Raw genomic sequence first — 26,123 nt, forward strand, 5'->3', positions numbered from 1 at the left:
GCTCGTGTGTTCGGACAGGTTCAGATTCTTTTACCATTTTTCCAACTTCGTAATTTTCTCGTGAGCTTTTCTTAACCGAAAACAAAATCTGCGGAGCTTGTATCAAGCGATCCCATTGGTATGCGATTGATATTTTTGTTAGGCGAAACACAGAACAGAAACACAGTTGCTAATCTGCTGCATACGAAAAATGTAGTACACACAATAGTATGGGTACAGTGGTTATGGTTTCGGTATTTTACCTTCCGAAAATATGAAGAAAGTCGCGTTACTTGCGAGTAGACTCCGGATTTTATGCATTTATGACAAAAATCAGTTGGTGCAATTTAGAACGGTGAAAACATTAAAAGACTCGAAGAGTATTAATCCTTTTCACTCGGAGCCATCGATTCATAATGTCCCCAAAGGGTTAATATATTTTCACTACGCTAAAATTATTAGAAAACAATATAAATTTATATTTAGCTCCTGTATCTTGCAATCGATGCGCCCACTTTTTGTATAAAGATCCCGAGTACCGATGATGCTTCCTGTTCCACTGACAATCTCGGAAGCAAACGCTTTGGGAATCAGAAAAAAAAGAGCTTGTAATTGAAACAATGAGCACACCCTATACGAACATCCTTTCACTCTTTCCGCCTATTTTTATCAATATCAGAAATAAACTTGTCAACTTAAATCCATTATTCCGAGGATTAATTAAAGTCGGGGAAGAATGGATCTAGAGGGACGCAACGAGAAATCTCTCAGAAGAATGGAATATCGTCGATACGTAGGGATGCAGAAAATAGTGGGCGAAAGGTTTGCGGGGGTGGCAGAAGATGCGGAAGAAGGGTGCGCGCGCGGGGGGTGCCGAAGGAATCACGGGCACCGCTCGAAAGTGGAGCAATAGTCGAGAGTTTCCGGGACGAGACGAGAGCGCCCTGTGCGACAATCGATCGGCGGTCTAATCGATTCGATACTCCCACGCCCGTTCCAATCAGTGGCCGCACGAGTTATACAAGAAGCCCGGGATTGGTCGACGCTCGGCCGTGCGCTTCGTTTTCGTTTCGGCATCATCTATCGCATTTTCCGGCAAGCCATAATTTTGCGAGCGGGTTCCGACACCGTTCGCCGATATCCGAGCGAATTTATGGCTCGATACTCTTTCTCCCTGTCGACGTCACTTCCCTGCGAGAAACTTTGTCGAGTCTTCGATGCTGGTTACCCGGAATCTTAATAAAATTATCCTTGCGTGGGCGAACCTTCGTCAGCCGGTGACACGCGTCGCTGATCCCTGCGGCAAGGTAATTAACAAGATCGCGGGATTCTACGGTTAATTGTTGTTAGCGCGGATCCGCTAACGCAAGCTCTGTCAGCGGATCGTGCACTCGACGCTGAGCTGACAAACGGCTGCTTAATATTTTCAAAAGGGAGCTAAAAGTGTTCTCTATGATCTTGTTTAAATTATACGATTGCGTGTTTGTATCCATCGCCATTACAGCCTTGCACTTTATACCCGGAGCTTCGCAACAATTTACCTGGAGCACCGAGTAACACCGACTCACTGCGCGGCCTTATACTTAACAGTTCATAACAATTTTCCAAAGATTGTACTTGAAGTGCATACAGCATTTCTACGGGAGCTCCTGAAATTCATTAACCTTGTTAACTGTGTTTGACGAGTGTACTCGTCATGAAGAAATGGCAATATTTTGCGTCAAGGCGAGTATACTCGTCAAAACAGCTATAATTCAAACAGCGGTTAATTCTTGCGACGCAACTCAGGTACACATTTTTCAAAGAGGTCGCAACAGCTAACTGGTTAAAAGAGAACGATCAAAAAGGAAATCCCCTAACTCGAAAATGTTATGGCTCCTCGATAATACGCTAAATCTAACCGGCGAACAAAATAGAGACCCGCATCCGCGCAGTATGGTCGGTCCCGTTAAAAGTATGCGCCGAAGCAGGCGCCGGGAATTCGTATCGCGTAATACACTAATAATTGCGCGCGGTTGCCGCCTGCTATCGCGGCAGCTGGGTCTGTCATCGCGTCACAGGTCCCGTTAACTTCTCCCCGGTGTGTATATCGAGCATTAATGCCGTCCGGGCTATTACCCGTCCCATTATCGCCAACTGTTCATTCCGTTATCCGGCGTGATCGGCGTCAACTCTTTCAGCCGGTGTCACTCGCACGCGCAACCTTCCGCTTTGACGGCTGAGCGTCCGGGAGAGAGCAGACAGGGACACGCGATTGATAAGTCGTCTTCCGGTCCCGTTCGAGAGTTCGACGATGACACCGAACTCGATCGGTCCGATCGATCGCGCGTCCAGGTCTTACGATCCCCGGAAAACCTATTGTTCGAACACCTGAATTTTCGATCGGACGCTTGTGGGCCCGGGTGATGCGTACAAGTAGATCGCCGACGTTCCGGCGGATCCTGGTTGTTAATTGGGTTCACGGAGCACTGAAAGTGACTGTTTTACAATACTGAATAAAAATGACAAGAATGTGCTGCCCAAATTTTTAGCCATTTTCTTTTTAATAACATATACTCGAAGAAGTAAATTTGTCGAATAATTCCTCGTGGTCTTTGGAATCTTAATAATTGTAAATTAAAAATATTGGAGCCCCTCATTTCGACGGGTCCCGTGAACCTTAAAAGCAACTTATACATGTTGTCTTACAAAAACGACGAGATTGAATTTATTTGGATTTTGTGCGGTTCGTATTATAGTACATGTCCTCCTAAATATATGTATCTAATCATTTCCCACGAAATCATCTTTACAAATTCGGAACGGTCATTTTGACCGGCGGTGGTATGTTTAGTGTTAGAAACGAATTTCAAGAGACTTTACTTCGAAGGGTGGTATTAAATGGAACGTTTGTTTGCTATTCCGTATTGCGCCCTGCAGCTTTCTAAACACTTTTATGAAAATTTATATAAACCACTGATAGCAGAAAAAAATAATGTTAGAGGAGAAAACGGATTTGAAGAAGCAATGAAATAAAATCTGGTGAAGTCGGTCATTTGACCGGTCGCGGTAAGATTAGCGTTAAACTGATTCGAGCGGTGCGAACCGCGCAGCTTATCTAGCTCGTCCGCTTTTAGCGATGCTCCCTTTCCTTTTTCGGAGGTACAGCCAGGCTGGCTAACTGCTCCGCGAATAACTCTGCCATTTTCAATCACGGAAACTGGATCACTGGATCAACGCTATTCAATATTTCCCGAAACTTTGCAGAAACTCCGCGGGGTTCTTGTTCCTTCTTTCGCGAAGCGGATTAGAAAAAAGGTGGGGAGAAGTTGAGGGACGAAAACCGGAATTGGTTAGCCGTCAGAGTCGGACCTGTTCGAACGGGTAGCAGGTATCGCGATCACGCGATCCCCGACGGAAGGACTGACAGCCGATCGGTGAACGGAATTAAACCAAGAACTGGAAGTCGCGTTTCAACCGCATCATCGATCTCGCGTTCAGCGCGCACACCGGCGCGGGCGCCGGTTATTGAAGCCGTACTTCTCGACAGGGCCTCATGCTAATGAGGTTAGTATATCATAACGTCTGGAGAACGAGTGCGGCCCGGAGATAAGTCCTTTATTTACACGGGGAATTAGCATGGCCTCGGCGTGTACGCTCGCCGCACCGCGCCCCACCGCGCCGCGCAGGCCCTAGTAGAATGCGCTATTATTCAATGGAGGCGAGCGGTATACAGGCCACTATAAATCCTGGCCCCGGGTAATGCGTATACTTCGCCGGCGGAAGTAAATCTTCGGGGAGGATACGCCCCTTTCGGCTGCATCGAAATGCTTTCGCGAAAACGCGACGTCTGCGAGGACGCTTCCACGGCTAACAGGAAATCGAGAGCTCGCCTCGCGGAACGGAATAATGGCCGCGAGAGTATACCGGGTGATCCAAGTCAACGGGACCCTCGCGTACCGTTTAACTGGAACTTTGCGAAAATCCGATCGAAATTTGCCAAGCAATCCCACTTCCTACCTTTTGCAAGCATTCGTTTTGCACTGGAAAACTCCAAGCATACCGCTTCTCCGATTGGTTTATTTGATGCTATAATTAACCCTCAAAGCCTATGACTAGATTGCGGATTTTGATGTGGAATAAAAATTTTATGCATACTTATTAGTCTTTCTTTAATAGTTTTAACAAGACGAAAGTAGTACATTTCTGCACTGTTTTCAATTCGACTTATTCGTGTTATAAATGCACGAAATCTGCAGTCTAATTACTAGACTGCGGATCTTTAAGCAAAATATAAACGTTCTACTTCAGTTGCAACAAACTGGAGTGAAATAGAAATGTATTGTCTCTTAAAGTACTGAATAAGGTGAAAATAATGCAATAGTATTTTTAAATTCTTCTAATGTGTTCACTGTTTTAAAATACACATGAAATCCGCAATCTACTCCTTACTAGACTGCGGATCTCTAAGCAAAATATAAATGTTCCACTTCAATTGCAACAAACTGGAGTGAAATAGAAATGAATTGTCTTTCTTAAAGTACTGAATAAGCTGAAAATAATGTAATAGTATTTTTAAATTCTTCTAATGTGTTCACTGTTCTAAAATACACACGAATTCCGCAGTCTACTAATTACTAAACTGGATCTCCACAGAAATTCTCGCCTTCACAAATTCTTTTACAAAATCCAAAATAAGATAGACCATTTGAGCAACCAAAAAATTCCTCAGCTCACAGACACGGTGAAAACAGGTTAAAATTTACAAACACCATATAAATTATGAGAGGACACAGCCGCCAATTATTACATAAAACTGAGTCAGCGGTATCAAGCGGACCGGAAGTCTCGAAGAGTCTCGCGACTTTCAGTCAATGAAAGGACGTCGGAGGATCCTTGGGCAAAGTCAAAGGACAAGGAACTCGACAAAGCTCGATTTCCATCGCGACGTCGCGAACAAAAAAGAAAATCGCGGGTGCTAATCGGTACCGGTTTCTCGCTCGGAACTGAAGCGAGAGAGTCGTTCCGTCTGAAGTATCGACGTCGAAACAAATCGAGGGTCAACAAGCCGGATAGAGCAGGGGTGGTATCGATATTCAATAGGGAAAGGAGAGAGAAAAAAATCGAAGTCGAGATACCTTTCCCGCGGACCCTTCGGCTTTCTCCCGGCGCATCGTTTCAATGAAATACACTTGCAGCCTTTTTTCGAAACGAGCACGAGCTTCGAGGACTCCGGGACGCTCCCATTGTGCTCGCTCCTCGTCGAGTGCGTATGAATGAACCGGCGCGGAAAGTGTGTCAATGTGGCTTTCATTTCGAACAAGTGAACTTGGTAGTACGCGTTGTCTGACCGTGGCTGTCGTAATCTACTTAGCCCGTATTATTCTCCTGCTTGCCGCGCTATCCCCCTCCCGACAGTTATTCGAGCCATTAAGATCTGTTCAGCGACTCGCGTGTGTCTCGAGTTTCCTTCTCTCGATCTCGATCTGTTTATCGAAATCTTCCTCTTTCGTACTTCAACGTCGTATCGACAGCTTGATCGTTAGCGACGACAATATCACTATACCTGTACAGGTTCGTTCAGCTAAGTTACACGTAGACCATTTGGTTGGAAAATTGTATGGTTTCAAGAGTAGCATACAATGTAATAATTATGCTTTCTCCATTTTGCTTTCTTATCCAGATATAAAAGTGACCTACAGTTTTTTTTATCGGAAATGATAAATTTTTATTCTGTGATCGAAAAGAGAATTGAACTCTGAGTAGAAAACTATCAGAGCACATGTTGCGAAAAACTAACAGTCGATATTAGATGATTTATAATGCAAGGAACGTTCAAAATGTTGTTCATAAAAATTAATCCACTCGTGTAATTGATCGATTACTGCAAGCGATCAAACTTGAAGTTGTTTTTTAAAAGAATCCAGCCCTCCAGATCGAAGTCTAGATCGACGCCTCTCCTGGAACGACAATCGCGTTCTTTCGGACGCATCTGTCGCCTGATGGATAACCATCAACGCGTTCCATTATGATTAATCAAGGCGATACCGGCGCGATAGACGCGCGATCATAAATCATTAACCCCCTAATTAAAAGCACAGGCTGCGTTTCCAGCCGACCCGCGCTCGGTACACCTAACGAGCTCTCTTCGTGTATCATTAATCCGATGTATAGGCAAATCCATTGTGCCATGCAAATCCGTCGCGAGCGACGTTTCGGGCCTGCACTTATGCAAACAGTGTATTATTAGAGAATGTTTGCCGGGGTGATTTATTGCGACGCCGATGACTTCCGGTTTGGGGGGTTGGAAATTGGAGAGACACGCGAAGAAGAACTGTTTTTTCTGGTCTTCGTGGTTGTTTGAAAGGGGTTAGTGTCTGACTAATGATCAGACCTTGCGGAGATTTGTATATTTTATCCGTGAAAGTGTTTGATCAATTATTTAGTTCGCAATGGAGACATTTGTTTGGGAATACAATCTTTAAATAATTGTAACATGGGGCGCAATTTATGCATATATTTCATGTTATGTTTATGTCGAGGAATCAATTTTCTGGGGAAATGAACAGACAAGGCAATTGAAGCGACTCTGCAGTAGTTAGGAAACATTGTATAAACAGGGAAGATAAGCAGCATGCGGAGTGGTTGTAGCGAGGGAAAATATGCGACAGAGGGGAAACCTAGCGAGTGTCCTAATCTACCGCACGCGGAATTAATGTTAGGTCTACTCTAATAGTAATCCTCCGCGGAGGCTTCCCCCGGTAACACATATGTTGGCGTACTCTTGGAAGGTTCCTTGTGTAAATAAGTAGCTGTAACACGACGGGCCATTACATGATACCGAGTCGGTTCACTGATGAACTTACCCCTTCAATCCCCGCTGCGAAACGAGGTCACCGTTTGGGGTGGCGGTGTTGCCAGAAATTGATTAAGACGACCAGAAAACGTCAGAGAGAACGACCCTCCGCGTCCATTTCTCATTGTCTCGACCTGGACGTCTTGAACAATTTTCAAATACTATTTAAGATGGCTTCAAAAATAATTTGTAAGTAAAAGAATTGATATTATAATTGGAAAACTTGAGAGGGATGATTTGAGAGAGAGTCGGTTTATAGCTAACTTTTAATTCAAGCTTGAGACGAATTTATATGTCGAACTATGGCAAAATTAGAACAGCGTGAGGAAGCGGAAGAGGTTTTATAGCTCAGGGAGGCGGCAGCCATGTTGGTTCTAATGGATCACTGGCTGCACGAATGAGTTCCTGCTGGTAGTCAAAGGAAGGTCCTAGGTTAATGTGCGACGATCCACCGATTCTCTCCAATCCTGTAAACTGAAACGTTACTCTGGTTGCTCTTGCATAAAAAAAAAACTCGATTATGCGTGCTATATCAGAATATTCTTAGATGAGCTACAAAGTTCCAAAAATTATTTCTCCAATTTTTATATGCATTTCTTTATCAATTTCTTTACACGTTCTGCAAATTATCTCTCTGTTAACCCCTTCCTCTACGATTTTCTTTACAGTGGTTAGAACTCCGTTTATAATCTCTTAGAAGAAAAAGAGAAATTATATTGATCTCCTGTTAAATATATTTTTATGAACGGTAAAATGTCGATATCAGAGAAATAGAATTTTATTTCGGTTCAACAGAAATTGATGACGTGCATATTTAGTGGATTTTGTTTAAAATCTTCATGACCAGTCTGGCTGGGTTAATGCATTCTAGGTTCCATGGGTTAATTTATGAAAATTGACGAAACAATACTGAAAGAACAGTGCGAACTAAATTTTATTAAATTTAGTTAGCTCGCGATTCTTATTGGAGCACAGTCATTAGTTTCCACCTAGCCTTTCATATATTCTATGTTCCCGCGTGTCTCATAAATAACTCGTGAATCGGACAAGCGAAGAATCGTGGCAGATCATTTTTAATAACACGGACATTATCAAGCCTCCTTATGAAGTGGCTACTTAAATTTTCCTTCGCCCCCCGCGAACGGAAGCTTTTACTTTTCCGTTCAGAAAAATATATACCACCGTTGAACGGCTTAACATTTCAGCTGAAAAGCGTCGGGCACGGAAGCGTTCCGGGACGAGCAAACAGAACGCGTCTCCGAGTTAATCGCTAATTTTTTTTCCCCTCCCCCCGAGGCGTTTTTCTCCTCGAAGGCGTGATCCTTCCGGAATAAGGAAGATTACGCGAAACGAATAGGGATTCCGTTTTCCGTGGGAATTAAAAGTGTCCTCGGGACTCCGTCCGAAAATTCAGTAAATTGCAGCTCGCGGGGAGGCTGTCGGGAAGGTCGCCGACGACGGAATTAAGACGCTTGAAACGCGACGGATTACGCGCCGCTCGGATGACGAAAATTCCGTCGGCAGTGCTCTTTGCTTCGCTGCCGTTTTCCTGGCCACCCCCGACATCGTGTGCGCGCGAATCTGCTCTCTCTCTCTCTCTCTCTCTCTCTCTCTCCCTGTGTCAGAACGGTCTTTCGGATGGCGCCACCAGCTGCGAGCTACGGGCGGGTCCACACTAGGTCACGGGTCGATTTTCACGACGTAACGTTCCAATTCGCGGCAGATATTGATCTGAGCTTTTCCGCCCACGTTACGAGCCACCTTCCGGCCTGGCTCGGCTACGCTCTTCCCCTGGAAGGGTTGGAAACGATATTCCGACGCCTCCACGGGACCTATAAGGTCGACGACATCGGGCATCCGCCGACTCTGCTCGGACACTTCGGCGTGACCTAAAATTAGGGGCTGACCCCGATACGCGAGCCCGTTCTAATTTGTTCGTCGGAACCGTCCGCGTTGTTATTTTCCGCCATTGAACCCCGGCCGAATCATTCTTTCAAGTCGGAGGGTTGAAGGCGTCGGAGATTACCGATTTCTTCTGAAGTTAGGGGATGACCTCCATCGATGGTCTTGCTTCAGGTTAAATTTATTCCCTTCAACAGGGAGGCTAATGAGCATTTTATTCGAATACCGTTGGCTTAGTTTGTCAGTGAAAAATATTTTGTTATCTTCTTCTACGGAAGGGGTACAATGCTCGAAGTCACAGGGGTTGAAGACGTTGAAGTTCGATGATTTAACTAGACTACGGATCTGTGTGCATTTATAACAAAATTTTTAATTGTAGGAAGATTTAAAAAATCTCGAATGTCAGTATACTATTTCTCACCTATTGAGACTAGCAAGTGAAGAAATAACATTCTACTTAGTTTCTACTTCTTGAAATCGATGAAGACAGTTTTTATTTTGCATGAAGATCCGCAGTCTAGTAATAACTTATATGTTGGTAATCATTTTAGTGGGACTCTATTGACTTGGTTTGCCAACAAATAATTTCAGCATCGTTATTTTCTGCTGCAGAGAGGGTAGTATCGGTGTCTGTAGTCAGAGGGGTTAAAGAAGTTGAAGTTTGACGGTTTATTGGGGTGATTTAAAGTTGGAGGAGTTCTTCTTTCAAGCAGAGGGGTTAATAAACATTTTATTTGAACTCTGTTTGGTAAAAACGTTTGCGAATGACTCTATCCAGAACGAGACCGAAGACACTAGACTCCGGCAATTTGTTAGACACTCGGATGACATAAAGCTCGCAAATGACCGCGATTGATGACACCCCTTCAGTTCCACAGTTAAATTTGTTCTTCCGAACAGAGACATTAGTGCGCATTTTATGTACACGCTAATGGCCTCGTACTCGCGCGTTTTATGTGGTCCAAAATTACGAGGTTGGCCACAATAGATAATACCGTTCTAATTTGTTCGTTGGAACTGTCTGCGAGGTTATTCTCCATGATAAAACAGGGTGATTGGTGCTTTATGGAAGTTGGAGGGAGTTGATCAAGTCTGGTGATTCGTTAGGAGTTTGGGTGACCTAATTTTAGAAAATTTCCTCGTTTGATAACCTGGTTACAGTTCGACGGTTGAATTTCTTCTTTTAAGCAGAGAGGTTAACAGACGTGTTTTACGTTTATGCTGTGTGCTTAGGCGCTTTGTGCGATTCAAAATTACCTGTTTCCTTCTTTGGCCGAGAATAATGCTTCATGAATCATAAAGTGGATGAAAACGCTGAAGGTAACGAAGATACCGCAGCTTGTTAGAGATTCAGATGATCTGAAGTTAGTACATGTCCTTTAGAGGCAGTATGGTTTCAAATTTCTTCTTTCCCCAGGGAGTGTGCTGATAAACATAATGTATGTTCCAGCATTGGCCTTGAACTGTATTTTATGTGAACTATAATTATGAGGTTGGTCTAAACAGATGCATTTCACTCGATTTTTCATTAATTTTATTATTATTTAGATTTATTTAAAACTGAAGTGAATCAAAGTTAAGGGATGACATTTATTCGTAATGTTACATCGGTTCGAACTGATTGAACGTAATAATTGGAAACGCAAGTGATCTATAGTTCGTCAGCGTCAGTTCGATCGTCGAATTTCTGTTTCAAACAAAGAGGCAAACTGTTCATTGTTTCCATTATCCGAAGGGAAACGGAGCTAGAATTTTTGCAGTGGTCCGCGATTCCCGGTAGCTGAAGCATTAGAATTAATGAATGCGTGGATTAACAAGGCCGCGCGGCGAGAGAGGAGCAGCAAACCGGAGCGCTCGGTTGTTCCGTTCGCGTTACGTTCGCCGAGAAATTGTGAATTACGCGGAAAATAAATAACGTCGCGATACTGCGTAAAATCCCGGGGCAAGAATTATTTCTCTCTCGGAGAACACAAGCCGCGCCCGGATATGGAAACGAACGGGAACAAGGCTCGCTAATTTGCCGGGGACTCGGTGTCCCCGTTTCAGTAGAAACCGGCTTAACAATTTTCATTTATCGCAGACCAACAATCCCCGTTGATGAAATTACGATCTATCCTCCCCACCGTATCGTCAACCACAATTTTTAATCCCTTGATGAACATTAAGCTCGCCTATCTGCCCACGAACCAAATTAAAAAAGTATAACTACGCTCGAACTTTTGCAAACCTCGCTGTACTGTTGATTCGTTGAATTTAGAAGAAATTCTGAAAGTGTGACGAGTACACTGCGAATTTTATGCGTTTACGACAAAAATGGATAAAAATATAAACCTCCGAAGACATTGCGAGAATCAAATGATCTTGTTACATGATTTCTGATTTATTAGGTTGGCAAGAAAGTAATTTCGGTATTTTTAGGTGAAATTATATCCAATCTTTTTTATCAAAGCAATGAACTTTAATCAATAAAATATTTTCCATCTTGTTCTATGATCTTCTTCGCGCTCATAAAACTTCTGATCCTTTTCGGTGAAAAACTGATCCAAGTGCGATTTCAGACCATCATTATTAGTGAAAGTTTTACCATTGAAAGAGTTTTGTAAACTTCGGAATAAATGATAATCTGATGGTGCAATGTCAGGGCTATATGGTGGATGTGACATCACTTCCCAACCAAGCTCCAATAACTTTTCACGTGTTACCAAAGATGTGTGTGACCTAGCGTTATCATGGTGGAACACGATTCCTTTGAGATTTGCCAATTCCGGCCGTTTTTCTTTGATTGCTATGTCCAGTTTTGTTAGTTGTCGACAATAAACATCTGAATTAATGGTTTGGTTCCTTGGGAGAAGCTCAAAATACACAATACCTTTGTAATCTCACCAAACTGACAACATGATCTTCTTTTGGTGCAATTCAGCTTTCGGCGTGGTTTGGGCTGATTCATCACGCTTGGACCATGATCGTTTTCGAGCTGTGTTATTGCAAACAACCCATTTCCCATCACCAGTGATGATTCGCTTCAGAAAAGGGTCGATTTCATTTCGTTTGAGATGCATATCGCATACGTTGATGCGTTGCGTTAAGTGAATTTTTTTCAATTCGTGTGGAACCCAAATATCGAGCTTCTATAGTTGTATGCGAGACATTTAACCTGTCTGCAATCTCTCGGACAGTCATATGACGATCCGATTCAATAATGGCTTTCATTTGGTCATCATCAACTTCAGATGGTCGACCAGAACGTTGGTCGTCTTCAAGTGAGAAATTTCCAGAACGGAATTTTTCAAACCAATTCTGGCACGTGCGTTCTGTTAAGCGATCCACACCATAAACTTCACATATATCTTTGTGAGCCTCGGCAGCTTTTTTACCTCTACGGAAATAAAAAAGCAATACGTGCCTATAATGTTCGTTTTTGCACTCCATGTTCAAATTGACACAGAACTAACAATTTTAATCAAAATTACGTGTAATTTGTTTCAAAAGTAACCTGAAAGATGCAGTTATGAAATGTCGGAAAGAAAACAAACGCAACGTTAACAGAAGTCAATCAAACAAAACATAAAGCCATCTATTAGTGAAAACCGAAATTACTTTCTTGCCAAACTAATATTAAAATCGTTACAAGGGGAAATCTTCCGGACTCACCCTATTCAAAGGAAAGGTGCACTTTTATTTCGCCGCTGTCCCTGACAATCGACTTGGAACACGTTCGTTTTGCATAAAGATCGCCCTTTCACCCTTTCGCAGCTGACCCAAATCGGCCGACGGTCCATCCCCTTAAATTCCGCAACACTGGAGGAGGCAGGACGAGGCACGGTTCTGTTTGCTTCCGTCGGAGCGGACAATAATCGTTCATCATCCGCGAGCGGAACGGCGTCGGTTCCTGCGTCCCCGCGGGGTTTTCGATCGCGGGATCGGCCGGCGTTCAGATAGCAGCATCGCCACGCCGCGGCCAGGAGGGTCGGTCGGATTCTCAAGGACACCGTTCGGATGACGTCGAGGAAAAGAGGGTGGCGCGGCCGTTGTTTTAACGGGGGCGACCCTGGATGATCGATCGGGCCAGGAATTAACGTGCGGCGACGAAGCTGGCCGAACGGCGCGGCGCGGCGCGGCGCGACGGCACACAGAAATATTTCGTGCGACGATGTGCCGCCGCAGCTGCCGACGACGCCACGGCTGCGCTTTCCATCGTCAGTAATTTTGGATCGCGGCACGCGAGGTCGTCGAACCCCGGGGCGTGACTGAGGAGGGTAACTTCAACCACCAGAGCCCGGCGAACTTCTACTTCGCGCGCAATTGATCGACCTAGGGGTGCCACCCCCTCTACACCCGCCCCTGCTCTCCCCCTTCTCCTTGCCTCTCTCTCTCTCGCATCACCTACAATTGCATCCACCGAAAACTTCTTTTGTGCAACTCCTGATTACCTCACCCTCGGAAAACAATAAACGCTTACTCCTTTAGACCTCCCCCGGAGACTCTCCCTCTGCGAGTCGGCCGAGATTTTAGAATTGAAAGAGTGCCTACTAGAATTTTGTTTCTGTTTAAAAAGAATTGTTTGATATTCCTGAGTTTTCCTAAATTTTAGACAATTTATGGGACAAACATGGCCGGGTTATTGCAACCCGTGTGTTTTAAAATCGGATGTAATGTCGTTTTATTTATACCTGTAGAGGATATTGGTAAAGTTCGCAGGGAAATCTACGGGACACCCCGTACACGTTCGCGTATCTCGAGGATTTATCTTTCGGGAAACGCGCGAGCGCGCGCGCGCAACCGCTCGAAATTTTGCGCGGCCCCGAACACGCTTAAACTTGCCAAGTATTCCGTAGTCGGAGCATAATCTACGCGGCCGCGATAACACCGTTTATTCCCGGGCTCGTTTGCAGTTTTCGCAAGGGGGCGTGCCGTGCGCAACCCCTATTCCCGGCTGAGACTACTCGTCGAGTCGAGAGCGTGTCTCTGCTATTAGAAATTAAACAACCGCTTTTTCGGCCCGAGAATTGTATGTACATGGCGCTGCATTAATTCATGGGACGCTGTTTTCTAACCGTCTATTAACTAAATGGTCTCTCGCTTTTGTACTTACGGTAAACAATGCGCGGTCTGATATCCTGGATGGAAACGTGGAGGGGGCGAGTCTGTTCATTGTTTGCGTTTGTGCTTTATGATTTCGGTTAGTGTGAGCGCGATGTAAGATTTACACTATGTTTCAGAATTTTTGAGACGGTGCGTCGGTTTGGGTAATGTTTCTTGGTTAATCGTGCAAGCGGGGAATTGGTTTAGGGGTGAATTGGGGTTGTGGTCTTCTGTTAAGCGTTATTTAATGATTTCTAAAGTTGTATGTTGTACTGTTCGACGAATTTTGTGCGATGGATAATTCATAAAAATTGTACGCATGTTTTAGTTAGTCCTGCAGCGAAATAAACTTGATATCAAAATTCAAGGACATGTTCGATTGCTTAAAGAAGAGTAATTAACAGGACGGGGATCATGCTAGAACGCGTATAACATCCAAGTTTGTAGAACATACAAAAAAAGTTAACAATATAGATTAAATATTGTTGTGAGAAGATCATTCTACCGTTCCCTTTTTTGATTTTGACAAGACCATGCTGATGTACAAAGCAAGAGATGCGTATCATCAAAGGGGTAAATTTTAATTCAAGCGTTGTTACCTCAATCCTTTTTATACTTTCGCGTCCGAACAAAGAGTATCTCCATCACAGTACTACAGATAAGAGACCACACAACTTTCAAGTTCAAAGTACACTTTTATCTCTAATAGTTGCCAAGATAATCTTAAGGGTAGACATTATCAAATGGTGACCTCCCTTTGAACTTGAACTTTCATAGTTGCACAAACTGCGTTTTTCTTATTTTTAGCTGTTTCGCTAATTAGTTTACTTTTCAACTGAGATGCGGAGAAGCGATGGAGCTGGTTCTACGAATTGGTGGGGATGGCGTGCTAGTAACTGCGCAAGAAACGTGAACACTAACCGTGCATCACCGTATATAAATGTTTTGACCTTTGGATGACGAAAACACTGCTACTCAGAAGACATTGCTATTGCTGCAGCTGTCAACGGATACTGCGTGGGTCAAATCTGGTTTTGGGAAATTCTTGTTGCTCAAATTAGTGTCTAGGAAGTCAGTAATATTGTCGATATGGTTAAAAATTTTGCTAGTGCGCAAGGCCTCAGCTATTTCTGGTCTCATCTCTTCAAGTCCTGCAGAATTCAAATAATTAAATCAGGGGTGTCCATGCTGCAGGTTGACCTTCAAAAAATTATTACACATGCTACATTTTGACAAATCTTGTGTACACTTTTTCACTTTTCAATATTTAAAGGGAAATAGAAACGCAAGAATTAAGTACAGAATCTTTCCTGATACAAAAGACCAAAAGACAATAGAACAAAGGTGCCAGCTTCGGTTCGGAAAAGCATTGATCTCTGATCCAGTGAGGAGATTCGTGCATAATCATAGTACTTTGAACGCGATCGACAGTCGATGGAAAGCGGGGAATGGCGCCGATTTCTGGCAACACGGTGTCCGAGATTAACAAGCGGCAATTTCGAGAGGGAAAGAACGTTAACAAGCGAGATTATTGTCGGTGGATCGTGAAATGTGCCGAGGCGGAAGTAAAAACCGGGTGATATCTCAACGTTTTCTGTCCCCGTGTAATTTTATCTCGTTACGCTCAACACGTAGGTATTTTCCGGGCGGTGGACAACCCGGGGTACCCCGCTTAACAAGATAACGGCGCCCCGGATCGTTCTTTTCCCGTCCGTTCTTTTTTTCCCTCTCTCCCACTCTCTTTCTCTTTCTCTCTCCGGTGGAAGCGCGCTCGCAAAAATCGCGACACGTTACCCGCCCGCTTTTTTCCGCTCGCTCCCGCTCCGGAAAAGAAGTCGGTCGTCGAGAGCGAATGTTTTCGAGCGAACGATCAATACTACCCTCCTGGCCGCTTCTCGCCCCCCGGCGAGCGTGTGTTCCGCTCGTTCGTTCTCGCGGACCCGAGTAATCGAGATATTCTTCCGAATGGCATCGCTGACCGACCGAGATGAAACTTGGATGTGATGCGGGAAGATGGTGGACCCGAAGCATAAAAGCTCAGCCTCGGGAGATCACGCGTTTCGATGATGTATGGCCCGGAAGACTTTCCTGAAGCCACCTGGAAGTGATAAGACAATTTTCGACAGGTCAAAAGGGGCGAGCTTTTTCTATCCTAAACACCCTACTCTCATGCAACTTAGATTAGATCTACCCAGACCTATGTCACACGAAAGCAATCCGAGTAATAATACCTAATAGAATTTGCGAAAACTAGCTAATCTAATAAGTCCTGCATCATTGCAAGTCGAAACAGTTACCGAGAATAATTAACTCTGACTCTTTAGCTGATTCTATAACTTTCCATACTTTAATAGCTCGATAATTACCGAAGGCGAAATTCGCTGCGATTACACTTTCGACTCGAAGGAGTTTCGTCGAGTTTCAAATCGATCGCTCACCCGTGTGCTTTCGGGGAACAGGGATTGTCCCAACGAATGAAGCCCCATTCACCTCTGGTCCGGTTCGTGGAGCAAACGAGCCCCGATTCGGACCCCAACACGCCTCGAGAGCTCACGAATCAGTTACCGTGTGCCGAAATCAGGGGCTCTTGAAGAGAAGTCTTCGGGAGCCTTGAGGAATGTCGAAAGTTTTCGGGCGAAGTGTTTTAAGAGGCTGCAATAAACGTTGTAACTCCTCGGTGCTGGGGCGCGCGGAACGGAGATCAGGGGAACTTGGGAACTTTGAGAGCTGACTCCTCAAAATCCTCGTAAAGCATAAACCATGGCGAAGGGTCCGACGCAGGAGAATATTATTCAAACACCAATCACGCGGTATCAGATTCTCGCGCAGGAAAAATGGCCCACTTGGATCCAGTTTACATTCTTCTTAGAATCATTTTTCTGCAAGTACAGTAGTGCCTCGAGATATGTGCTACAGATGAACACGATATTTGTGACAAATCCCTTTAAGAGACCCCAGAGCCTGTTTTTCATTATTGGAATTTTTATCAACATATTTGCGGCGTATTTCTGGTCAAAATGGCGGACCCGGAAGAAACAGTCGTCGTGACGTTTCTCAGCTGGTTTAAATGAAGAGACGAGAGAAAGTGCACGATGGTATCTGCGAGGCTCGGCGTTGTTTCGATCGTAACTACGCCGATCGTGATCGAATGTCAACAGCGAGCGATCGAACAATGGCCGCGGGGCCTCGCGGTGACGCTTTATCGTCGAGAAATCACTTTACTGTCCCGAGAAGAAAAAAGAGACAGCAGGTGATAAAAAGTAACGTCGCGATCGGCACGATAACGCGTGATTCTCGCGAACCTGTTTGCATCATCCGCCGTCCGATAGCTTCGTCGCGCGTTTCTTGATTAAAGTTATTGAACCGAGCCATTTATATCGGGCCCGAGACGTTTATCGTGTTTTTCTACGGTATTCTTTTTCCTCGTCTCTTCTGACACTATTATATTGCGTCGCACTTCCGCGACCACTCTCTTTCTTCTCATTCAGAAAACACTTTATCGAGCATGCACACTGATTCCATGAAATGCTGGCGCTCCGACACTTTTTTACCTAGATTCCAGTTAATACCGACCAGTGGGAAACCGCCAAGTAGATTAGGCTTATCGTATCTTTGGATATCAGACGTTCGAGTAATTCTGCTTGATTCAAGACTGTGCGCTTCGTTGCGAAATTGTTCGCTGGTGGGTGAACGATGAGTGTCAATAAATAGTGCAATTTGTTTATACTTGATAATTGCGTCCTGCCAGTTAGAGATTTTTATACCGTGGTAATTGCGCTCTTTCTATATTTCAGTTCCTTCGGTTTATTTTCGGAAAGAGGAGCTGATACATTTATCGATGGATCTAGTCTACAAGAAATGCAATGCATAAAATAACAATACTCAATATACAAAATTGCCTGTCTCTTCACAATTTTTTTCATTCTGTTACCTCTTATTCTATTACTTTATTCTGTTACAATTTAATTTTCAGTAGACTGCGGATTTTATAGCAGAAAACATATAAAAGTGGAATAACGCCTTGTGGAAGTGAAAAACTAAAATTTACTTAAACTTTGTACGATGTTCATTATAATATCTGCTTAAATTTCCTATGAAAGCGTTTCTATAATATCAATGTAATTGTGAAATAGAAAACCGGTCACATGACCGCGGTAGGCTTAGCGTTAAACGGTGGAAAAAATAAATAAAATCAAAGAGAGAAATAAATTGCCATTTAGTTTAATGCAAACAATTTTTGTTTCGTATAAGGCTCCACAGTCGAAAAATTGCAATAGAAATGTTATTCGACCGCAAAGGGTTAACACGAAAGATCAATTTAAAAGAAAAGAAATAAAAGATTCGATCTTAATTAAGGGTGATGTAGTAGCTGAATAAATTGGGTAGGTGAATTGGTCGCGATGATTATAGTCGACAGCCTAAGAGTGTCGCGTACACGAGCACTTGTCGCTTCGCGAGTAAAAAATCGCGACGAGTGAATCGTTTAGGGGCGCGAGTTAGCGGGTCGCGATTCCCCGTAACACGATCTCAGGCAATTACTCCCAATATTTCGGTCTGTGGCATTGCATCCCATACAACTCCGTAATTGGTGACAGTCGACGAGGTCGTCTTCCGAGAACTTTTATTACCGGTGCCCGGCTATTTCTGCTCCTACGCCGGCGTTCGCGATTGCGTTTCAACGTCGATGCACGCCTGCATTCGCTCTCCGACTTTTCTTTTTCTTTTTCTTTTTCTTTCCATCGTTCAACCGACGATTTCGCTCGGTTTAAAAATTGAATCGGGTCGACGGGGATGGCTGACTCACGAGATCGCGTTTCGCGAATGAGTTTCGCGAACCTTCCCATGCGTTTCGACTCGTCGAAACCACAAACGTCGATGTCTACGCTCCTTCCTGACACTGTGTGATCTCTGATCTAAAAAGATTGCCGCTAAAAAGATTGTTCCCCTCGTACAGTCAAAACCTCCCCATTAACCCTTGGACGGCCGAGATTGACTCCATTTTGACCCAGAGAATAGGAATCGCCCATTCTACTGATCAGTAGACGGATGTTCATACAAAATAAAAATTGTTCAACTCAATTGTAAAGAAACAGAGATTGAAAATAATAATATTCTAACATGTCTTTACAATTTTATATTTTATTCATCCATTTTCTAAGTAAATCATTGCAACTCGCAGCTGTTCCATTAAACACGTTTCGAGAGACTGTTAAATAACGGTGTAAATAATCTTGAGGAATATGAACAATGTAGAAATATTCATAAACTCAGCAATACTCGCACAATGTTGCAGTTTATAAAGTAAAGCGAATATCGGCGTCGAACTGAACTTTCGAACGACTTTGAATCACGGATTATTATAAAACAATGAAATCGCTACGCTCGGAAAGTATAATGCAAAAATGTAACGCAACTTTGAAGGTGATTATCTCCTGTCTATTGTGTCTTGGACACGGAATGCAGCTGGGAGTGCATAAAACGCGGGGTCTAGACACCGCCGTTTGAAAAGGCCGCACTTCCTGGTTAACATTGTCGAGTAATGAGCAGTTTCACTTGAGCAGAAAATAATGTTGAAAACCAGTTGCCAATTGTAGCGGTTCCTGGTACAATAATTCATGACCGCATCCTATGGTTAATTCGGTGTAACTGTTTCGCAACGATTCACCATGGAGCACGGGTTTCAAAGGTTTCGAACCGTGGTCTCGGGTTTGAAGAATACTATGAAAATAGGCTGGGAGAACCGGCGGTACACGCGAAAATTTCCGATCGACTTATGCGAAACTCGCGCACGTGGCCGCACGAACTTTGACCATCGAACTTCGCCGGCAACAATTAGCTTAATTAGTTTCATCCGATTAAGGTGCTATCGGCTGAACATTTCACGGTTATTTATCGAGTCGACAAAATCGACGCAAACTCCAATCGATTCTTTAAATCCCTCTGGAGACATTGTTATTTCGTTCGCTGAAAATTAATTTAGATACCAGCTGTTCGCTGCGCTTCAAATATTGATAATTTACTCTTTTGTACTCTTTGCATTTCATTTTGTTTGTAACGCATACTGTGAAATTAATTTTTTCAATTGAGATTGACTAGTTAACTCGATCCTTGTATTTGTTAGTCAAAAATTGTTGCTTATTGTGTCTTGTAGTATTTTGGTTACGTCAATTTTATTCTTAATCATTGTTCTTCTCGATTTAATTCCAATTTCGACAAATAATTTGCAGATTCACGTATGTCGATTTTATCGAACGTTTCTGATGTAATATGTAGCTCTAAAATTATGCGAATTTGCATAATCGAAAGTACGTCGTGTCTCCAGTCATTTTTAAAAGGCTTGAAAAACAAGTGAATTTGACAAGAAACATTTTTAGTGTTTCCTGCTTGTTTTTGCCGCTGTCTGGGTGGCATTGTTCAACGAGAATCGATATAAGTTGAACGCGAAAGTAAAAAATTACATTGAAAAGAGAGAGGGGATGGAAGTTTATTTTCTCGTCTACTAATTGCATCGATCGTAGTTGGACTCGTGAAAGTGAAGCGACAACCGTAAAAAGCCGACGGCGTTTCACACGGTAGGCCGCGCTAATTATCATTCGCCGATCCACCGATGCAAATAGATCAATGGTTTCGACAACACAGAACAGGGGGTCGTTGATCCATGAAAACCGCGTCGAATTGATTTCGCGCACCCGCGATCGCTATTGTCACCGTTTTGCCCATTGTGTCGTTCAGTGAAAGCGTTCCTCGAACTCATTTCCAAACCGCTCGTAAGAAATCCCGCCGCATAAATTGAGCCACACCTTTCTGTTCTCTATTCGCTCCGTTGGTCCTAAAAACAAATGTTTTTTCAACGAGCCGCGAGCTTCGTAACATCTCCACAATGAACGCCCGTCGCATAAAACCGCATTCTTCCACCCTTGCATTCTGCTGCAACGCCACGTTAATATTACTCCTTGCGCGTTCATTAATTTTAATATTAAAACACCGAGTGTGAAATGAATTTCATCATCTTGCCCAAAATGCATCCAAGTATTTCTTTTATGAAAATAGTAGAAAATTGTATCATCTGCTTTCGAATTGCATCTTGTAAAATAAAATCTACAATATTGATTAAATTTTTCTGGCAACGATGGGTGCTCACAAATATTTTTTATTGACTTGAGGCTTATAAAATAAACTGTAGAATATTGATTAAATTTTTCTGTCAACGATGGGTGCTCACAAATATTTTTCCTTGACTCGGGGCTTGTAAAATAAACTGTAGAATACTGATTAAATTTTTTTGTCAACGATGGGTGCTCACAAATATTTTTTCTTGACTTGGGGCTTGGAAAATAAACTGTAGAATATTGATTAAATTTTTCTGTCAACGATGGGTGCTCACAAATATTTTTCCTTGACTCGGGGCTTGTAAAATAAACTGTAGAATACTGATTAAATTTTTCTGTCAACGATGGGTGCTCACAAATATTTTTCCCTGACTTGGGGCTTGTAAAAGAAACTGTAGAATATTGATTAAATTTTTCTGTCAACGGTAGTTGCTCACAAATATTTGTTCTTGACTTGAGGTTTGTGAGTAAAATTATGACAAAACTGAGTAACCGCAATTGGAGAAAAGAATTGAAAAGATTGTGTCGCGAGAAGTGAGCCCTAAAAAGGGTTAACAGATAACTAGTAGAAATACGAGATGAAGCTAATGGAGTTCGTTTTTCTTGGTTTTCCAGGTCGGAGCAACGGGCGGACACGAGACGGCGCAGAACCACGGCAAAACCACGCAAGGTAACGTTGCTTTCACCTTATTTGCGACCCTGTTTGAATGACCACAATCTCTACCTTGTTTTGCAATGTATACGCGACGATCGTCTACGTTTCATCAAATTTTTTAGCACTGGATCTAGCGAAAGATTCAAAATGCCTGATGTTTTCTTGAAACGATCACTCCTATTCTGAAAATTCTCTGAGTAAAATCAGTCCGGTTTCTCATGCTTTATTTATGCACGTGATGAACATGTTAGTAAAAACAGCTTAACACAGACACACACACGCATACACTAAGCTATTGTCTTCCCATTCATTAAGGCCCCAATACTTTCTTATAAAATTTCTTATTAGTTCTCACACTCTTTCAATCACTAAATAGGTTCACGAACTTGCGCCTCGTGCGAACCTAACGAGTACCGTTCGTCATTCTCGTATACACACGTGACGCATAATAGCACGGCATTACGATACACGTTTAACGTGTTGTTAAAATCTACTTACTACACGTACGAACCCATTGTTGTCTCTACGTAGAAGACTCCGCGTACGGTAATTTAAGAGAACCTTATCTGAATCTTTGTTACATGAAGAACAAAAATATGCAAGTGTACGTACGTTTCCTGAATGACTTGTGGTTTTCGATAAAAACACGATTCCGCTTCTTCCGGCAGGAAGAAGTGCGCGTACACATTTCTGCACAAAAATATGTGGACAATTATTATCGACAAATGCGGAAAAAAAGCCGGGAAAATCAAAATTCGAAATGCAAAATATCGCCATTTTGTTAAAAAACGAGATATCACTGCATTCGTACTAATTGAAATGCTACTTCATCTTTTTATTTCTGACGAATAGGTCGGCTGGAATCGTGTCAGCCAATAAGACGCTTTTTCTACACGCCCCTCTTCAAGGAACTATAACTCCTATAATTTTAGGTATTTCGACTTAAAAAAATTCTATTGTACAGTCGAAATAATGTAAAATACGTGTGCAAAAGCTCGATAGTGAAGACTCGTTTGATTTGTTTATAAAAATTTCGGAACGAGGCCCACACAATGACGCTCTAAGACCAGAAGACCACCTTAACGATCCACGGGAAACCTGGCGGTCCGAGCTGAATGAATCGGCATCGTTAAAGGAGATTCATAACAGTAGGATGTCCGGTCGAAGGTGGTGGGGACCCGCAGACAACAAAAGCTGAAACAAGTTTCGGCTGCCGAGGCCCGTTACATCATAATTGCGTGTGGCGTAATATCGCGTAACGCTGACTCACTTCCGGTCGCGTTAGCTTAATATTCCATTGCTGGTGCGCGCGCGTGCTCGGCTTTCCTCCATTCATTCCGGCCCCCCATAGTCGATAATACATTCGGTAAATATTCGGGCCCTGTGCATTAGCCACGAAAGTAATTCATCAATTTAATAGACGTTGATGAATCGGCGGGAATCGGCTCGAGAACTTCCTTGTGATTGGAACGCGGATGATTTTGCGCCCTCCAGGGGGAGTCCCGGCTCGCTGGCGGTCGTAAGTAGGGTATTTAGGCGGACGTTCATTAGTTCATAATGCGCACTATCGAATAAAATAGGGCCTTTAATTGATATCGATGATACTTTTCTTTTTGGGGTATTTTTGGTTGACAAATTAATTTAGGCACGGTCGGGTTCAAACAGTGACGTTAAAAGTCTTCACTACTGTCATTGTTAACGACATAGGACAGCAAGAACAGAAACTATTGACATTAAATTTTTAATAATTTCCTATATACAGGCTCAACATTCGATTTGATTGTAACGAGTACTTATACCAGTGCTTTACCTTGTATTATATTTATATCTTTAAGTAATTACATTTTGCAAAGGAAATTATAATTTGAAGGAATTGAGAGCCTCTCGAATGCACGGGGAATTAATTCGGCAATCGATTCGGGAAGCGCAGCAGATCGACGAGAATTTTCCGAAACAGCTGGGCCTCAAGTAATAAATCACTGGATAATTAACGAAACGGGAGCGTGACACGCGTGTTAACTGCCGCTTCCCGTGAAATTAATTGTGATCACTGCCAGCGAATAATCTGCTCGGACTTTCGCGCGCCGGCGATTGAGCGCGTCGCGCGTTTCTCTCAAGACAATAAATCAATCTGTTCCCGCGGTTCTCCTCGTGTCGCATCACGAATGCCTCTTCTTTTCTCTGATTAATATTAAGTAACGAGTAATAAACAACCTTTGCGTGGCCGGTGGTAAAGGTTAATCGCGAGGCGTCGTCAATTTTGAAGCCGTGAGACGCCGAGCACACAGCGTTACACGACGCATCCTTTTTTAAGCGAGGTCCATTGTGAAATAAAAACCGAACCGAGAGAGACAGAAAGACTATTATACACTTTATTACTGACTGATGAACTTGAACACAATTTTTATGTCGTTTTACTAATATTACATAATATTATAATATAATCATCATTACTATTATTATATTTTTGTAATTAATATTATTTTATATTACTATTTAATTTTGTATAATATTACTAATAGTATAACCATCATTAAAACCATCGGAGAAATCATTTCTTCAGAATAGTTCATTTCAGATTTCTTTAATAGTTTTACAATTATAAAAGTGGATTAGTATACATTCGTGTTACAATAAATGTGAATTAAACCGCAGTAACTACAGTTTTGTAATTCATAAAATAAAATCAAGCCGCAATCAGAAAATTTAAGTTTGTCTCAAATAAATTCTAAATGATTAAATGGCCTAATGAAGGCAGTTTAAGAACCTGTCAACGACAGGGGCGTGTAACGTGGAGTTTCTCCGTTTGTTCGCGGCTTGTTTCTCGATTTGTTCACATGATCCAAAAGAATCAATGTCTCGTGATCCGTAGCGAGTATATAGTTAGGTACACGTTACGCTCGACCGCCTCCCGTTGCCAAAAGATCTCTTGACCGATGTAATAAATAACCTTAATAAAAGTCACCGACCATCTGTTAGCGCAGCCAGGACACAGAAAGATCTATCAGGCATGCTTGACAGGCTCTTTGATAATTCGTGGCGATACGCGCACGCCATTACGAACGACGAATTAGAACAATTGACACGGAACGGTTGTGTTGTTCTTATTACTAATTAAAGAATATTCAATTACGCAACGACCTGCACGTTTTTATCGGTTACGAACGGCTGGCCGTCGCGTCGGCAGGAAACGGTCGTCCCTCAAACAGAATATTAAGAGCCGTACAGAGAAAAATCGATCTTGACGACGGCCTCGTTTGTTTGAAGCCACAAACATGATTGGAACCCTTCTTAACAGAACTTTTCGCATCTCTAAAAATAAAATTCTTCATAAACATCCGCACCTTAATTATAACGCGTCCGCTAAACTGTTCACGTTCGATTGCTCAATTCACTTTTTCAATGTTCACGTTACAACGTCGGTGACGTTGCATGCTAACACGTTGCACGCGCCATTATCGTGCAAAACAATATTTCCTAGTGTGAACCAGGCTTAAAATTACGAGCACCATTTTCTATGTCACTGGCAAGGTATTGAAATCAAATACAAATTTACTTCTTCCTTCAATGGTGTTAATAAGTTGATGATAATGTGTCGAAACCACTTAAATTCTTTTTATTTTTCCACTCTTTAACATTTCATCTACTTATTTGTATCATAAACTCAAAAAATCCCTAGTCCAGTTATAGTAAACATTATTTTGTCCATTTCAACAGAATTCTCACTTACATATGTTTAACACTTACGTATATTACTTCATAATAACGACTTCACACAATTCTTATTGTAACATATTCTTCAATAAAGAAGTTCGAATATTGGAGCCCTCCAACAGCGGAGTCTGGGTCGATTTTGACCCAGTACATCAAAATCGTCATTTAATCACACAGTTCCTGGCGATTTAACTAAATGAACAGTTGCTATTATTACAAACAACCGAAACATTAACGTGCCTATAAGAAGTACCTCCAAAAATATGTTTTAAAAACTTCATAAATAAATTAATGACCCTGAACATCAGCCATTATATAATCATAAGAATGGCCTGTGCCCTCCATTGGAGGCTATACTCCGAGGGACCAAGTGTCGCCGTGATTACAAGAAAAAAGTAGGCCTACACGATCTATGTCACAGCACGGTCCCGAGGATTGGGCTTAGATCAAGACTGTAAGTTGTTTTCTTGCGACTTGAATGATTACTCCGCGAATGGTCACCGCGTGAATTGAACAAGGCAAATTTCTCCTGTGTATGAGATCCGAATAGGGTCGCCCGGATCGATCTAAGAGCTTCATGGAGAAGGATCGATCGACAATGAAGCGGCGATCGGCAACCGATCGGTGAAAATAAAGCAGCAGCATCTGGCAGAATGGGCCGCCTAGCGATCGAACCGCAAGCATGCCACTTTGTTGCGCGCTTAATGTCGCGTCTAATATTGTAGCAAGGCCGTTCTTCCCGATGTACCATGAGTGCCCGGCGTTGCCGGCCGTTACGACACATTCTGCTGATTTAAATTTTCACAGCGCCGCCCGCGAACCGACCCTTAATGTCCTCGCGATGCGG

At 42.8% G+C, this 26,123-nt stretch overlaps 1 protein-coding gene across 8 annotated transcripts in view; it reads left to right on the top strand.

The window, feature by feature from the left end:
• Positions 1–26,123, top strand: part of LOC143359908 (uncharacterized) — a 146,698-nt gene that overhangs the window by 8,805 nt on the left and 111,770 nt on the right. For 6 of the 8 annotated variants that reach the window (XM_076798270.1, XM_076798269.1, XM_076798276.1 and 3 more), the window contains exon 2: positions 21,523–21,577. The gene's annotated coding sequence lies outside the window, so the exon portion shown is untranslated. Of the gene's footprint in view, positions 1–3,388; positions 3,526–21,522; positions 21,578–26,123 lie in introns of those variants that run through there. The other 2 variants (XM_076798271.1, XM_076798272.1) reach the window with 1 other exon arrangement.

The sequence above is a fragment of the Halictus rubicundus genome, chromosome 12, assembly GCF_050948215.1.
Source record: "Halictus rubicundus isolate RS-2024b chromosome 12, iyHalRubi1_principal, whole genome shotgun sequence".
Taxonomy (NCBI): Eukaryota; Metazoa; Arthropoda; class Insecta; order Hymenoptera; family Halictidae; genus Halictus; species Halictus rubicundus.